The following is an 18,756-nucleotide window of genomic DNA, read 5'->3' on the forward strand; positions in this document are numbered from 1 at the left end:
CAAAAGACGAAATGGAAACATCTTTCAAAGCGGCTAGTCAACATAAAAAATACTGAAAAAGAAAAACAACATTTAATACAAGCACAAAACTCATAAAAACAAATGCAAATATATGCCTGAATTGGTATATACGGGTGGGTAAAATTCATTTCAATAAAAATGATTATAGTTTGGAAAGAACATAAAAAAAGGCATCGAGTTATTATATAGCTATATATACTATATATATATCTATATATAGCTATATATATATATATATATATATATTTTTTATTTATTTTTTATATATATTTATTATATATATATATATATATATATATATATATATATATATATATATATATTTATATATATATATATATATATATATATATATATATATATATATATATATATATATATTATATATATATATATATATATATATATATATATATATATATATATATATATATATATATATATATATATATATATATATATATATATATATATATATATATATATATATAATTGAGCTATATCACCTAACATTAAGTTTTTACTTACTTAAATTTCTCTCAGCTCCTTTCCCGTGATGAAAATTTTTAAACTGAATGAAAATGTACCCAGGGTGTTTGACAACTTGGCTTTAGTTTTGATTTCAGACCATCAACAATCGAAAGGTTTCGCTTTGTTAACTTTTCATTGACCTTTTTTTGCGACATTCGGAAGCCGGAAGTAAGTTTATATGAAAAAGGGGACAGCTTGTCCTTTATCTTGACCGTGGGGAGTAAAAATCAGGGCTAATAATACCATTTACAAGGGAAAGATCTCTGAAGGCATTTTCAGAAAGTTTGCTTCAGGGAAGAGCAAGCAACACTAAAAAATAAACACAAAGCTTAAAAAATAAGTAGATATATGTCTTAGTACTCATTTGGTGATGAATGACATTTTTTTATGAAAGTAATTTGTTTTACGTCATATATTTGGAAAATGTGTACACTTTATATCCCAAATGTGTTCATTTTTTGCCCTATTATGTCATTATGTCCAGGCACATAGAAATATGTCCTTTGGACATAAAATATGTCCAGCTGGCAACCCTGAAAGCGAACAGTCGCTATGGACATCTATTTAACTGCATATTACACTGAACTGACTATATTCCGATTAATTTAATCGAGGCAAGGATTAGATAGATCATTTCAGAGCTCTAAATTTATAGAAGTTGGACTTAAGACCACACCTCACTATTAGAGCTCTTCAAAAATTGTAATAAGCAAGAGCAATGATGTACAATTTTCTTCAATTATCCTTTGGAAATGTCTTTATATTTATTCATTTCTTTTCAAAATCTTTTTAGCTATTCAAAAAACCCTAGATAAAACATCATTTGAGCTTCAAGCATTAGATATACTACAGATGAAATTTTGTTAATTCTTAAAATCTTTATTACAAGCGATAACATACTTGAAAACCAATAATACTCTTTAAATTAATAGTAAAAACAATTTGTCAAATCTTTAACTATAAATTGATCCTTTTTCGCGAGTCCAACAAGTAATACCTCTACCAGGGGCTACTAACTTGCTAACTTGTCTCATGCAAAAGAATCAATTTATAGTTAAAGTTTTCACAAGTTGTTTTTTTTATTATAATAAAAAGCATTATTGGTTTTAAAGTATGTTGTCGCTTGTAATAAAGATTTCATGAATTAACAAAATTTCATATATAGAATTTTTAATAATTCAAATTATGAAGGATGTTTTATTTAGGGTTTTTTTGAATAGCTCAAGAGATTTTGAATAGAAATAAATAGATAAGTATTGGCCTATCAAACAGTGTTTGCACTTGTCTTGTCCAGTTGCCCGGATTTTGCAGGGCAAACCTTAGTTCCGACCCCTTGCCAGGAAAAAAATATTTCCTGAAATCAGGAAATTTACAGGATTTTCGGTCTCTAGTGAAATTTTTTTATCCGTTTTCATCCATCGACCGCGGCCCTTCTTTCAATTTCGCAATTCGCTCTGATCTGCTAAGATCCTATTTTAGTGTGGATCTGGCGAAACTTCCAGTACGAAAACAAATCGAAGTAGCGTGAAGAGAAGTTAAACTTTCGAGCAGGCAGCGTGGCTGAGCTCATTAATATTTTGCTGGAAATTTTAATTGATTTGTTTGTTAGTCTGGTTGACACTGTTTTTACAGGTAAGCAAAGCAAACTAACTTAGAAACTAAAGTAACTTTGTTTTTTTTTGTGCTGTGCTAGGGGTGGGGGCTTCGGTGCCTACCCTCTTCCTGAAATCCTAGACTCAAAAGACGCTCTTAAATCAAAGGTTTTAAAACCAGTAGTTATATAAGATACCTCTGTTTTGTTGATGTTTTACAAAATATTTTGAATATTATTTAGCCAAATACGTTTGATAAAATTATTAATGCCCTATATTCAGGAAATGTTCTTCTCTACGTTAAGCCCTAACCTCCTCCCTAATGTGGAAATATACAGCCCAAATTATATGTATCCTATCTTTCTCCCAAGTGTCTCAGTTGTTTCAACTCCGTACCAGTACATCCAAATTGTCGAGTGTGTACTGGCTAACAGATAAGTACCAGTTAATCTAAAGCCGGTCTGAGCGTTAATTTAACCGGAGGTGACTTTGAAAACCAATAGATAACAAATTTTTGGATAAAAAGAATAGAATTAGGAATATTCGGAAGGAAAAACGTTACAAAACAATTCTAACTTCATAATCAGCAAAAATTTGCACTTAATACATTTCGATGCTTTTCCACTGTATTTGACCTCAAAAACTCCCTAATATGCCAATATATAGCCAAAATTAAATATTTTCCATGCATTCTCTTATTTTTTAACCTGGTTAGCCGTAAATTGAATCGACGCTGACAAAATCAGTAAATGGAAAAAATACATGGGAAATATATAATTTGGGCTATATACCTGAATATTGGGGGGGATATATTGCTTCTACGGGCTCCAGTTTCCCGTACCATTTTACAATAAAATGGTTAGTCTGAAAGCGGTTTTATTACAACACAACTGGTGGCTGAAAGTGAACATCCAGAGATGAGACGTTTTTACATATAGTTGCATCCCATTTAGGTTACTATCTTCTGTCATGTTAGAAGTCAGTTGAAGACAACTAACAATAGAGAAAAAAAAATTAACTCTGACTTATATGATAATGTCAAAGAGTAACTAAGATGTGCTCCTTAAGTGGTGTTCAGCAAGGGCAACACACGGCAAATTATTTGCGACGTAGTACTTTTTGGAGACCCTGATTAGTACCAATAATTTGGATGGAATGGCAACCCTGGTTGGCATTACTGACTGGGACATATGCAATGACCTAAAAGTTGACAGTCCTAGAGCGAACAGGGTATCCAACTTTTCGGTCCATAAATATGTCCCCTGAGTATCCAAAATTATGTCATTTTTAGCCAAAATATGTCCATATGTCGTCTCAAATATGTCCAAAATATGTCCATCTTGAAATCTCAGAACCTAGAGGCTATTTTTCTTATCAATTGGGATATTGACCAAAAGACGAAATGGAAACATCTTTCAAAGCGGCTAGTCAACATCAAAAATACTGAAAAAGAAAAAAACATTTAATACAAGCACAAAACTCATAAAAACAAGTAAAAACTAAAAATAGTTGGTTGGAGCTTAAGATTAGTCTTCTAGCGAGAATTCATTTTGAAAATTATGTTCAGCATGAGAGTCAGCCTTATTTCTTCCTTTGCTAGCTATTTGCCAATCGGAGTATTTCTTGCGCATTTCAAAATGTATAATCCAGGATTCCAGCAACGTTCCAGAACACCAAATTAGTTTCTTGCCATGCATTAAACAACTAGTCGTGTTTATTATAATACTAATCCGGAAATTTGTTTTTATGTTAACAAGTAGCGTAAACTGTCTTTACGCAGCTGCTGATGATTGTGGCAGGCCACATAACGTTAGCATAGATCCTTGTATTTTTCTTTGTCCTTGGCATCCTTACATTTTCTTAGGGCAGACCAGAAAACTGATGGATTTGCTTGTTCAGAACGGAAATTAAAAGTTCTAGTGCCCTTTTTCAGTGACCAAACAAAATGGAGGGCAACTAAGCCCCCTCCCACGCTCACTTTTTTTCCAAAGTCACCGGGTCATAATTTTTAGATAGCCATTTTGTTCAGCGTGTTCGAAAAATACAATAACTATGTCTTTGAGGATGACCTTCACAGTCTCCGGGGGACGGTCTGCAAGTTATGAACTATTTCCAATGTTTACATATACTATTGGTTATTGGGAAGTATACAGAAGTTTTCAGGGCAATTTTTTACTGGTGGATGGGGGGGGGGGTCGGGTTTTACGGGGGAGGAGCGGTCCGTGTGGGACGGGCCATTGCTATGAAGGGGGCGTCGGATTTCCGAGCACTATTTAAAAAACAATAAGAAATTAAATAAAAAACAATTTTTGCACTGAAAGTAAGGAGCAACACCAAAACTTAATACAAACAGAAATTAATACGTACATGATTGGGTTCGGCCCCTAGTCATTACCTCGCTCTTTGCGCTTAATTTTTTTTTTAGTTTCATCAGAACTATTTATTCTAATTAACGGCATTTGTGATTAAGGGGCCATTCTTAGAAAACTGGAAGAAATTTTGAACTTTAGTGTAAAGAGCGAGGTATTGACTAAGGGTTACGTAAGTTAATTCGTAAGTTACGTCAGATCAAAAGTACGCAAAAGCCATTTAGCCAAAAAAGTAAAATTAATATGCAAATTTCGTTTTAATTATTCATGTAAGGTGAGCCAACATCAAAGCTACATTAATTCAAAAACGTTCAGAAATTAAATAAAAAAAAAGAAGTTTTTTAACTGAAAGTAAGGAGCGAATATTAAAACTTAAAACGAACAGAAATTATTCTGTATATGAAAAGGGCTGTCCCAGATTAGTACCAATAATTTCGTTGGAATGGCAACCCTGATTGCAGTATATAAAAGAGACCGGTTAGTACAGGAATACCCATTTTACTTGTATATAGATAGTCTATCATCCCTTCATCCTAGGGTAGAACTAACGTAAATAGTAATATTTGGGGTTGGGGCACTCGCAATTGAGTCAAAGTCTAAAGCTATGATATAGATTTGATACATTAATAAACATATATTGTTGTCAGATATTAAATAATCGTCCCATTGTTTATATTCGAGTCTCTTAACTAAAATTGCCGCTGACCACTGTGTTAGGTAAATGCTGTGAACTTGAGTGCCTCTTTTCTTTTCTGAATAAGATGGCATATGGTTTCAGTCTGCATTTGATTACTCAGATTCTGCAACAGGAAAAGTGTCCTATTTATGTAAATTGCAGACTCATGTAAATACTGGGCTGTACCTGTATCAGTGATGAAATAATAAAAAACAAGGTTTTTCAACTGAAAGTAAAGAGCAACATTAAAACTTAAAAAGAACAGAAATTATCATAGACAGCGCAATCGCGCTGCCTATGTAAAGAACGTAAAATAATTTTATCTAAGTAAAGAATTTTTTTTTTCCTTTAGACCAGGGCACTTCGTATCGAAGGAGTAGTCGTAGAAACTTGAAAAAGGGCTCATTCGATTGGAAATTGGGATGGCTAATGCCCTTTTTAATAGTGGAAAGTTGTTGGAGGGCAACTGATCCTTCTCCCACGCCCACCCTCCCATTTGCCACTTATGTTTAAAAACTAAATTTTGCCGTAAGTTTAAATAAAAATGAAATGTTTTAATTAAAAATACCAATAAGGCATCTCAGAATTAGACCAAGAACGACTGAGGGTATTATGTTCAAGCTTTTGGGGCTTCTTCTGCTCTTGAAATTTACTCAAATCAAAATAGCGTAAGAGTATCCAAGCTATCAAAGAAAGTTAACAGATTTTTTTGCGAATGGTATCAAGTTTTCTATGTCAGGTCAACTAGAGGAGGTATGAAACTAAATTAAACACTGCTATTTGTGTCCAGATTTTTAAAAGGGTGTATGATGTTAAAAATTGCTGAAAATTTTTCTCTGGCATACAAATAGCAGGCCAGACTATAAAGTCTTCGAAAAACAAAACAATTTAAACTATTATTTTCTTTTTCCCTGAAAAGACTATGTCAATATAAAACAAACATAAATTAATTTAAGAAACTTTTTCCACAAAATAAGTTTTTCAAAGAAACAGAACAGAAATTAATGTGCATTGATACAAATACAAATGAATGTGCATTGTCAGTTTAATATACATATACTGATATTTAGTAATCAAAATGTTAATATTATTTCATTTATTAAAGTTATAAAAGAAAAAACATTTATATTTTTTCAGTAAAGTGCCAAGTTATGTCCTGGCCTTGGGAAGGCATAGGTGTTTTGAGCCCTATTCATGTTAATTTCTGCTCGTTTTGAGTTTGTCAAGTTTATAAATGGTCGAAAAACAACGACTTTTGTTGGCCTGTAGTAAAATGTTTCTGTTGTAATATATGTTACTCCGAACAATTTCTTCAAGTACTGTACTGTATTAGAAGAGAAAGAAAAACAAAGGAACGGAGAAAGAAAGTGAATGAAAATGTCTTATGCAAAATTTCCATAGATAGTACTTTACGTAACCGACTTGGGATATGGTACATTTTTTTTTTGTCTTTGGTACATTTTTCATGCAATTTGTGGTACATTTTGTTTTGAGGTGTTGGTAACACTGGTTTGGTATCACTGCCTTGCACTTCAGTGTTTTAACTCAGCATGATGCAGAAAGAAGTAGGCGAGCCGAAAAAATAAGTAGATTGGAAGTAGAAATGGTTTCAAATATAAGTAGAAAATAAGTAGTTTATGCAAAAGTTGTTGGAAGAATTTGAATAAGAAATTAGACTTCCCGAAGCTCACATAAGGCTTTTTTTCAGATGAATGATTTTCATTGTAGAACTAGAAACGGATAAAATCAGATAAAATACCGGCAATCTAAGCCAAATGTGATAGGACCAAAAAACATTTCAAACGCTTCTGGCTATAAAGGCGGAATTCACTTCAAAACACTGCTTCACATTTCAAATCTAAAGGGGAAACATCTGCTTTTGCATCCTGAAGCTGTCGTATTGGATTTAACTCGCTTCAAATACTTTTTAAGCAAATCATCAGTGACCATGTGGCTGTGACCGTTTTTTTGTTTTAGTCCACAATATGTCTGAAGAGTGGTGAAAAGGGTTATACTGGCTAGCCGATTGTGCTTTTGAGTCTTGGTCGATTTTAAGAGACTAAAAAGTCTTTCTGTTATGACATTGGGAAAATGCAACCAGAAGAGAAACTTGATTACTTTCAAAGCGTGTTCAAACTTTTTATATCCATTCGGTGTTTTTATACTTATGACATATTTCAAGAACAAAACTGGGGCAAAACTTTCACAGTCCATGCCATCTGGGGGGGGGCTAACTAAAGCTGATTCTCAGCACTCCCTTTCAATGCTTACTCTGTTCCACAAAGGAAGTCTAAAGGATGTGAAAAAAGGTTACAGGGTTTTAGCTTCTCCTGGAAGAGCGAAAGACGGATTCACAAGCTCAACAAACTTGTATATTTTACCTTCAAATGGGAACCTTTTCCGAGTTTGTGTTACTGCTTCTATGTAGAATTCCCTGGCCATACTCTTGAATTTTTTGCTGCTTTCGGCGAATTGCGTATTAGACATCAAATCTGAAAGACGGCTTTGGCGTTCAGACCAAGGCACACCTGGTAAAGCTTAAGGTAATTTTCTTCGTTGACCACAGAGGCGCCCATAAGGGGGGGGGAGGCGCCATCCCCCCACCCCCCATGGCTGAATGACGGTGTCATATATTTGTATTAATTTAAAAACAGAATAAGTTTTCAAAGAAAAGTAAAGAGCTCTATTAAGCCAAAAGTGGGCAGAAACAAAGTCAAATAATATTCCAGGTGTAGAACTACCACAAATCACAATCAACAATTAAAGTATTATTTAGTATTATAAAGTATTATTTAGTTATATAGCATAATGTGCCAATTGCACAATTGTGGGGGTTTGACATGCCCAATATCCCTAAGGACATAGTAGCTGAACCGTTCTACTCTGCTGAAAAAACTGTTGTCTCAAAATTTTGACTGACTTGAGAGACGGGCTGATTGCCCTTCAATCTCTTTTTACTCTTAGAAAGGACCCTAGAACTTTTAATTTTGAATCAAATTAGCTTTTTTAAATGTTTCAATGATATTTCTAGCTATTATAGAGTGGTGCTGCCTATGATAATATATGCCCTTTTTAAAGCCTGCATGTATACAGTTTTTTCGTTTAATTGGAACACCCCCTAAACACTTCCTAGAAGTTTCACCTTAATACTCTTAGCGTCATTAGTTACAGTAACTGTAGTTGTAGTACTAAAAGTATACACATAGTGCCTTCTGGCTAGTTCAAAATCCCCCACAACTTAACTATTAAAGATCTAACTTAATAATAGAAATTGTTCTTGGGATATTGCTTTGTCACCTCTTTGAAAGTTCACATACTCATAGTTTGTTTTGATTTAGCTCAACGTCCGCCTAAATATTTCTTATACTTGATTACTGAAGACATTGTTATATTTTCTTTGATTACTGAAGACATTGTTATATTCTCTCAAAATTTCGATCAAATGTTTTTGGGGAAAAGAGGATATCAGGGAGGGGGGCTACTTTATCTCCCTCACGCTTGACTCTTAAAAAGGAACTAGAACTGTGCATTTCCAATCAAATGAGCCTTCTCTAAAGTCCACAAGACCACCTCTTCATAAAAACCTTACATCCCCCTGGAGTATAACTTAAAGTCGTTACTCCGAGCTACCCCTATACTCTGGGGTGTTTTGTCAACCCCAAAGGCCGTGTTATGAGATCTTTAGACTATTTTTGAACAAGTGGCTATATTTTAATTTCTATCGGATGCATTCGGAGAAAATACGACGCGAGGGGGGGGGTATAGCTGCCCTCTGATAAATTTGACTCTTAAAAATCGCTCTTCAAATTCTAATTTCCAATCCAATGAGCCCTCTCCGAAGTTTATACGACAACCTTCTCCATAAAAACCTTAAATGCCCTCGGGGCTTACCTTACAACCCTTGCCCTGAGGACTGTGAGGGGGTTCTCATCCTCAAAGACATAATTTCTGGACTTCTGAACTACGTCAAGCAAAATAACTATCTCGAAATTTTGACTGCAAGTGTTTAGAGAAATGATGGGCGTGGGGGAGGGGATGATTGCCATCCAATCACTTTTTACTATTAAAGAGGGCACTAGCCCTTTCAATTACCAACCGACTGAGACCTTTTCGAAGTTTCAACGACAACAAATGACCATCTTAAAATTTCTATCAGATTCTTTCCGGGAAAATACGACGTGTGTATGTGTGTGTGTGTGTGTGGGGGGGGGGGGTATTTGCCCTCTGATCACTGTGACTCTTAAAAAGAGCACTATAATTTCTGATTACCAATCCAATGAGCCCTCTTTTAAGTTTATACGACCACCATTTCTATAAAAACCTTATATACCCCCCGGGCATAACTTATATTCCTTGCCTTGAGGGCTATTTGGGGGGGGGAGGGTATCCTCAAAGACATGATTTACGGACATTTCAACTACACTGAACAAAATGGCTATCTCATAAATTATAATTGAATGTGTTTTGGGAAATGATTGTTGTACGGGGGGGGGGTCTGGTTGCCCTCCGTTCTATTTTCACTGTTAAAAAGGTCATTAGAACTTCTTATTACCAAACAAATGAGCCCCCTCTGATGTTTATCCAACCACCCTTTCTAGCAAAAACCTTATATCCCCCAGGGCATAACTTACAACCCTTTCTCTGAGGGTTGGGGGGGGGGGGGTCATTCTCAAAATCATAATTTCTGGACCTTTAAACTACACTGAACAAAATGGCTGTTTCAAAATTTTGATTGGATGTGTTTGGGCGAGGGATTGACGTGGAAGGGGGAGCTGGTTGCCCTCCATGAGCTCATTTTGAAGTTCCTATGACATTTCTTTCTATAAGAAGTGCCCTGGTCTAAAAAACAAACAATAGATTGTGCCCACATCGCTCTTTACTTAGGCATTGCTATCACGCTGCCTATAATAATTTGTCTTGAGGTTTCAATTATACTGCACTGGAAGTACCGACTAGACCAGGTATGCCCCCCTAAAATTCAGCCTATGGATACCCTTGGTTGACCATGTCAAAATCCTTGACATTTTTTTGGCTCCGAAGGTAGAAAGCAGCAAAGAAATTCATACAGAATGTCTTCACCACAGATTCCACTTCTTTTTCCAACTTGAATAAAATTGGCCCTAACTCTGAAAAAGCGTATTGAATTCGTTGAATATTGCAAGAGCATATTCTACAAACTTCATCAGTACCCGCTTGTAGGTTTTTTTTTACCGTTGATAAAACCTGGTCGTTACCACGCGACAGGTCTTCGACTGCTAAATCCGTCCAGTAAGGTTTCAAGGCGTCCCATTGCTCCAGCAGGACTCTTAAAGTCTGTTGAAAAAAAGATGTCATGTAGGAGGAAGAGCAACAAACTTTCTTTCAGGAACTTGGGTAAATAGTTGAAATTGCTTGTATAGATGTATTCCACTGTGCCTAAAATATGAAGTTACAGTCCAGCAAAAATCCTCGTGTCCTTTAGGCAGATTTTTGCAGACATGTTGAACACACAAATGAGATAGATGGCACGAGCACTTCACTACCACAACCCAAGGATACTTGGTTGTGATGAGCGTTGACAAACAATGGCAACAGACAATCACGGAGTTAGTTGTGTCTGCACAAAACCCGACCCAGTTCTGTAAGTCAATCCCTTCCTTTTCCAATACTTGCAAACATTGGCTTATTTTGTCAAATACTCTATCTACAGTACTGTTTGGGCAAGAGAATGTATAAGACATATCAACTTATGTCTCTAGACAAACATCAGCAAAAGTGAAGCAAATTGAGAGCTGTTTATCAACAGACACGTCGGTAGTTTCATCCACGATTATAGAAACGCAGTACTGTGCAATATGCCCACTAGGTCTTCCCTGAATTATGTCCAAAGTGCCTGAGGTACCGCATTTGTAACTTTTTCTTTGTGCAGAGGAAGCCTGCTCAGTAGGTCTGGCCCTGGTAATGACTTTGCTAAGTTTGTGAGGTTGTCGCATTGGCTGTAAGACAAATCATACTCCACTAGGAAGCATGCAATTTTGCTTTCAATATCTGTGAGATCTTACAGATAACATAGTTTGTGCTAGGATCCAGGTTTTCTCACTAGTAAGGTGTGCTGACGTTGTGGCATGCTTCCGCAAGGCTGCCTTACCTTCAGATTATCTAAGGTCTTTCTTGTAGCAAATACAGTGTGCCTTCTCCCCCCACCCCCAGCTGAAATTTAGCTTCTCCAAAAATATTGTAAAAACAAAGATAAGCCTTCATAATTTAAACATCCACAGAAACGGGTCAGTTTTCTTTAATACATCTTTACCTTTTTTATCGCTATATGGCTAATTTTTCATTTTTCTCTGTTATTTTCACTTCATTCGGGAAAGTTGGCTCCAGCTTTGCCCTCCCCCCCCCCCCCAGGATTTTGTCGAGATTACATCACTGGCTGGGATGCATCTAGTGCTCTAATAAGGATGTAGTTGCAAACCATGAGCTGGATGACCTCTACTCCCTTTTGATTCAAAATATTTTACAAGTTTGAAAATTAAGTACATGTGCATTACATTTACAAAAATAGTGAATCATCTGAGAAATAGTAATATAGAAAGGACAAAACCGAGATTGAAAAAAAAATATCCAAGCAGGAATCGAACGCAAGACACTGATTTGAAGTCCAATGCTCTACTAACAGAACGACTGCTCTAATAATCTAATTGTTTCGGGCAAGTTCTATCAGCCCGCTAGCCCCAGCTTTTCCACTTGAGATATGTCACCAAGAGTGCCGTTTTTAGTGCCATTTGGAGCTTGCAGATGGTGGAATTTATAAAAATAACGTAGATATGAGCAATATGTTTTATATAAGCTATTAAAATCTGTCTACGATGTCCTGGTAGCCTCACATCTTGAGAAATGGCATAAAAAGTGCCATTTTTAGAACTATATGGCACTTGCAGATGGTGGAATTTATAAAAAGCAGGTAGATATGAAAAATATTTGTTGAATGAGTCATTAATAATTTCTATATGGTGTTCTGGTAACCCGCTAGCCCTGGTAAAAAAAAAATGGAAGACAGATCAATGCTACCCATGCTAAGAAGTCATTTTCCTTGTAATTCAAGGTGGGAAACTTTAATTTCTCTGTACAAGGTTCTCGACCATGCTGATTCAAATGGTATACTTTTTGCTTTGATCCGACACCATTTTCAAGGGTTTTAAGGCTCTCTTTCGAAATCACCGTAAATTCATTTCACAATAAACTTTTACTTTTAAGATAAACCGAGATAATAGTTGTGATTCCTAAATCAGTGTCAGTTTTTTTTAACACATTTTTTAACTTTTGGTTACTATGGGCTGTGGTTCGGTCTTTACTAGTTTAAAGGTACTGCTGCAACCATGAAAGCGGAAAAGTCAAAATGGGAATGAGTGAGGAATGGTGTGACAGAAACAGAAAGAAATAGACAGAAACAGACGATGGAAGCCATGGCTGATCAGTTTCAAATTTACCACTTTGCTTTTTCTGGAAACGTCCGTCCATACTCACCACTTTTGGTCCACTTTTCGGTTTTTAGGGAACTCTGGACCCACAGGAAATGGAATTGCAAAAGTAAAAAAATGGAAATGGAAAAGCCAGGACTGGTCCATTTTCCCGCTTTTACTTTTCTGCTATTCTATTTAGTGGCGTGTCCGAACGTGGTTTTATAAGTTTTGAGAAGGCGAAAAAACTCTGTTAAATTTACTAAAAAATAAAACACCTTAAAAGAGAATGCTGAGGTACACGCGATGAAGATTCGGTACATAATATCTTAATTTGAAGTTATTGATTTGTAGAAAATACTAAAAACCGAATATATTTGCTATTTTCTCGATCTGAGGGGATGCAGAAGGAGTCCATGGGATTCCATATTTCACTATCTCAATCGCTCTGCGGCTGCTGACAGTAGATAGTAAACTGGCGAATAATACGTCACTAAGTTTGGCAGTTTTAGCCAGAACGGCCTAATTAAGACGACACAAATTATTTACGATTATAAACAGGTTATGAAATAAACCAAATTGAATCCAGGTTAGTCCCTTCGGGAATTGTATTAACTTTGATATATGGAAGATTCTGATCCCGATAAAGATGCCACTGCAAAAACCATTGCACCCTTCCATTCTATAAAACATTAGGCCTATATGATGATAATTCAACGGAATCAAAACCGAAATAATTAGCTGGCACAAAAACTTACGCCTCCAAAAATAAGTAAACGCCTCTAAAAATAAGTAAAAGTAAGTAGTTGAGCAGATTTGATACCATAGGCAGCGCGTTAGCGCTGCCTAAGTAAAGAACGATGTGGGCACAATGTGTTTTTTTTGTTTTTTTCTACATACCCGGGAACTTCGTATCGAAGGAATTGTCGTGTAAACTTCGAAAAGGACTCATTCGATTGGAAATTGGAAAGGCTAGTGCCCTTTTTAATAGTCGAAAGTGATTGGAGGGCAACTAGCCCCCCCCCCACGCCCATCATTCACCCAAACACACCCAAACAAAATTTTTCGATAGCCATTTTGTTCAGCGTAGTTGATTTCCAGATAGAAAAAATGTTTTTGAGGAGGACACTCCCCCACAACCCTTAGGGCAAGGGTTTTAAGTTATGCCCTGAGGGCAAATAAGGTTCTTATAGAAGACGTTGTCGTAGAAACTTCAAAACAGGCTCATTCGTTTGGAAAATCAAAGGGCTAGTACCCTTTTTAATAGTCGAAAGTGATTGGAGGGCAACTAGCCCCCCTCCACGCCCATCATTCCCCCAAACACATCCAATCAAAATTTTGAGATAGCCATTTTGTTCAGCGTAACTGATTTCAACATAGAAAATATGTTTTTGAGGAGGACACTCCCCCACAACCTTTAGGGCAAGGGTTTTAAGTTATGCCCTGGGGGCATATAAGGTTTTTATAAGAGGTGTTGTCGTAGAAACTTCAAAAAAATGCTCATTCGATTGGAAATTCAAAGAGTTAGTGCCCTTTTTAATAGTCGAAAGTGATTGGAGGGCAACTCCCCCCCCCCCACGCCCATCATGTCCCCAAACACATCCAAGCACAATTTTGAGATAGCCATTTTGTTCAACGTAGTTGAATTCCACATAGAAAATAGATTTTTGAGGAGGACACTCCCCCACAACCCTCAGGGCCATGGTTTTAAGTTATGCCCTGGGGGCATATAAAGTTTTTATTGAAAGCATTGTCGTAGAAACTTCAAAAGGGATCATTCAATTGGAAATTGAAAGGGCTAGTGCCTTTTTAATAGTTGAAAGTGATTGGATAGTGTCTAACGCCCCTCTCACGCCCACTGTTTTCCCAAACACATCGAATTAAAATTTTGAGATATAAATCATATATGTATAAATCATAGGCAGCGCGATCGCGCTGCCTAAGTAAAGACACAAGGGGACACTCGAGAGCAAGACAAGAAACGGGGACTAAGTAAAAAGGAGGACCCTTCCCCACAGCCCTCAGGGCAAGGGTTTTAAGTTATGCCTTGGGGACATATAAGAACGATGTTGGCACAATGTATTATTTATTAATTTTAACCTTTAAAGTAGGGCACTTTGTATCGAAGAAGTTGTCGTAGAAACTTTGAAAAGGTCTCATTCAATTGGAAATTTGAGTGACTTGCGCCCTTTTTAATAGTCGAAAATGATTGAAAGGCGACTAACACCCCTCCAGCGCCCAACATTTCCCGAAACACATCCAATCAAAATTTTGAAATACCCATTTTGTTCAGCGCAGTTGATGTCTAGATAGAAATTATGTTTTTGAGGACAGTCCCCCACAGCCCTTAGGGCAAGGATTGTAAGTTATGCCCTGGGGGCATATAAAGTTTTTATTGAAATCTTTGTCGTAGAAACTTGAAAAAGGGCTCATACAATTTGAAATTTAAAGGGCTAGTACCCTTTTTAATAGTCCAAAGTGATTTGTGGGCAACTAACCGCCCTCTCACGCCCACCTTTTCCCCAAACGCATCCAATCAAAATTTTTAGATAGCCATTTTATTCAACGTAGTTGAAAGTTTTGGAAATTTGGTCTTTAAGGATGAAAACCCCTCCCCCCGCAAAACTGAGTGCAAGGGTTGTAAGTTGGTCCCTGGGGGCATATAAAGTTTTTATTGAAAGCGTTGTCGTAGAAACTTCAAAAAGGCTCATTTAATTGGAAATTGAAAGGGCTAGGGCCTTTTTAATAGTTGAAAGTGATTGGATAGTGACTAACGCTCCTCTCACGCCCACTGTTTTCCCAAACACATCGAATTAAAATTTTGAAATATAAATCATATATGTATAAATCATATATATATATATATATATATATATATATATATATATATATATATATATATATATATATATATATATATATATATATATATATATATATATATATATATATATATATATATATATAAAGCATATATGTATAAATCATAGGCAGCGCGATCGCGCTGCCCAAGTAAAGAAAGGGGACACTCGAGAGCTAGACAAGAAACGGGGATTAGGGAAAAAGGAGGACGCTCCCCAACAACCCTCAGGGCAAGGGTTTTAAGTTATGCCCTTGGGGCATATAAGAACGTCGTTAGCACAATGTATTATTTATTAATTTTAACCTTTAAAGCAGGGCACTTCGTAACGAAGAAGTTGTCGTAGAAACTTTGAAAAGGGCTCATTCAATTGGAAATTGGAGTGGCTTGTGCCCTTTTTAATAGTCGAAAATGATTGGAAGGTGACTAACACCCCTTCAACGCCAACTGTTTCCCGAAACACATCCAATCAAAATTTTAAGATACCCATTTTGTTCAGCGCAGTTGATTTCCAGATAGAAATTATGTTTTTGAGGACAGTCCCCCACAGCCCTTAGGGCAAGGATTTTAAGTTATGCCCTAGGGGCATATACGGTTTTTATAGAAGGTGTTGTCGTAGAAAGCCATTTTGAGATAGTCATTTTATTCAACGTAGTTTTAAGTTCTGGAAATTAGGTATTTGAGGATGATAACATCCCCAAAGCCCTCAGGGCAAGGGTTGTAAATTTTGCCCAGGGGACATATAAGGTTTTTATATAACGTGTTGTCGTAGAAACTTTAAAAAAGGCTCATTCGATTGGAAATTCAAAGGTCTAGTGCCCTTTTTAATTGTCAAAAGTGATTGGAGGGCAACTAACCCGCCTCTCACGCCCACCATTTCCCCAAACACATCCAATCAAAATTTTGAGATATCCATTTTGTTCAACGTAGTTGAAAGTTCTTGAAATTAGGTCTTTTAGGATGATAACACCATTAGAGCCCTCAGTGCAAGAGCCCTCTTGGCAAAATTTTTAAAGCACTTACGTTATGGTTTCTTCATGGGACAGTTCAAGCACGATTGTGTTCACAAGACAAGATTTCTCTGATTGCCAACTGGGAAATGATGCTTCTAATTACAGGTGTGGGAATATGCTATCAGAGTTCATTCTCACCTGCTTTTTGACAGTTCATAGGCTGCCTTATCTTTAAGGGGTCGAACACTGGGAGTGCATTTATTTTCTTCTCAGCATATCATTTTTGGGATATTTTGAGGCACATAGAGGATGTATTCTCGTTTAAAATTGTTCATTTGTGTCTCTTATAAAATTGTTAGCTCATGGCTTGCGTCTATTAGCCTTTGCGGTAATTCCTAGGTTCATCACGGGGGAATTGAAGTTTGGATTTGGAACAGGTCGACATCAAACTATAGTGACTCCTTCAAAATTTTGTCTTTAACTTGTGAGAGGGGTATATTGTCACTGAGGGGTTGGTCAATGGGGTTAATTTTGGTTTCCAGGTCCATTGTTCAGAAATTATCTCGTAACATTTATGGGATAACAGAGATATGAACTTTCCACACAGAGGGGATAGGATGGATATTGAGAGATGGTCGAAAGGGATTCGACGCCTAAGTCTGTGACACATAAATAGTTTTTGGGGTCATCAAATATCATAACTATACGGTCATATGGTATATGGGTTCATAATGATTATCAAAGGCGATATTTATGTACTTATATCTTGTACTGGTCGATGGGGTTCTCAGAATTTATGTGATTATATAGTTCGATAAAGCACTGGATACTGAGATTCAAATATAATGTTACCTGATACGTAATATTGTTCATGGTCGAGGAAACAACGATCAAAGGTAACTGTTGTTTTTTTAGACGAAGCTTGGATGAAAATTGCCTGGAGTCTATGGTGAGTACTCTTCGTTGGTTGAGGTATGATGAAAATAGATGTTACTAGGTTGTATCTGCACTGGGCAACTCATTGTAATTATCGATATCCAGTATGTCTATCCACTTCCTGTAATAAAAATAACGAGGCAGGACCACACGTTCTTTAAAGTAAATACTTTATAGTACAATTAAGTCATGTATCGATTGGGTATATGAATTTTACGCTATGAGACAGAGTTAAAGAAATAAACTAAGATCAGTACATTTAACAAAATTTTTATCATGTTGGTGGAAATATATTTAAAGTTCCCATTGGGAAATTCAATACATAGAAGTTTCTTTTAGTTGTTATAGCCTAACGACGATATAAAAGATTAATTCTTTAACTTTAAGTGTGGTCTCTTATTATGCTTTCTAATATACACTACTACAAACACTTTATTTTAACTTCTTTCAACACTTAGCTAATTTTACATTAGATTTAAAATAATCATTTAAACAGAGTTTATGCTACATAATTAATTTTGAGGTCTAATTTTACAACATATTTCATGCCTGCATTGTTCACGCACGTCCGTGCTGTTTAAGAACCGCATGTTGCAGCGTCATAGCCACACGGTTTTACGTAAACAACCTTACAATGAGGGAACAAGACATAGCAAGGACGAGTGGAGACTTCTATACCCACTCGTTTTCAACTGTCTTCCCTTTTTCTTGGCTTAGACGTTCTCATCGGGTTCCGGGTTTAACCTCTGCATTTCAGCCGTTTCCCCGTGCTCTTCTCTTGGTTTTCGCCTTCTTAGTCTCAGGATTTTTCTGTAATTACAAGTCAATGGGGTTCTTATGGTCAGGGAAGTCGCGAATACGAAACATACAGCCAATAGTATGTTCCACTAGAAATTGGCTGAGAACAATCCGTATCTATTATCCACATACATTAATCTCTGATCTTCATTTGTAAATAAGGGAATCTGGGAATCTAATGCTTCTCTTATTTTTGTAAGCCTTATTGTCCCTTTATTCTTTTCTATTTTGGATCATATCGAGGTTTTCATTTCTTCGTTTTCTACATTGAGAATATTGTACGACAGGTTAATTGCCTTGAAGTTGGTTATTTTATTTATTATGGTGGATCACAAGTTGATTTTCATAAGGGATTTGAAATTTGTCTTAACATTAATTAGGGATATTTCCATCTGTCAGGTTTTTTAACCGTTCTGCCTGACTGTGTCGTGATTTTATCTTCTGTTTAATGAGGTTTTTTCTTTTTAGGGTTTTCTAGCGAAGTAATGCCGAAAGTTTTGTATTGTTTTTTTCAAAAATTATTTGCCTTTTAATTTCGTTTGTTTTGCGTGTGCGGCTGCTGAAGTCAGTCTTGATTTCCC

This window comes from Artemia sp. Qi Xiang Cuo, chromosome 13 (genome assembly GCF_049724085.1).
Source record: "Artemia sp. Qi Xiang Cuo chromosome 13, ASM4972408v1, whole genome shotgun sequence".
Classification (NCBI taxonomy): Eukaryota; Metazoa; Arthropoda; class Branchiopoda; order Anostraca; family Artemiidae; genus Artemia; species Artemia sp. Qi Xiang Cuo.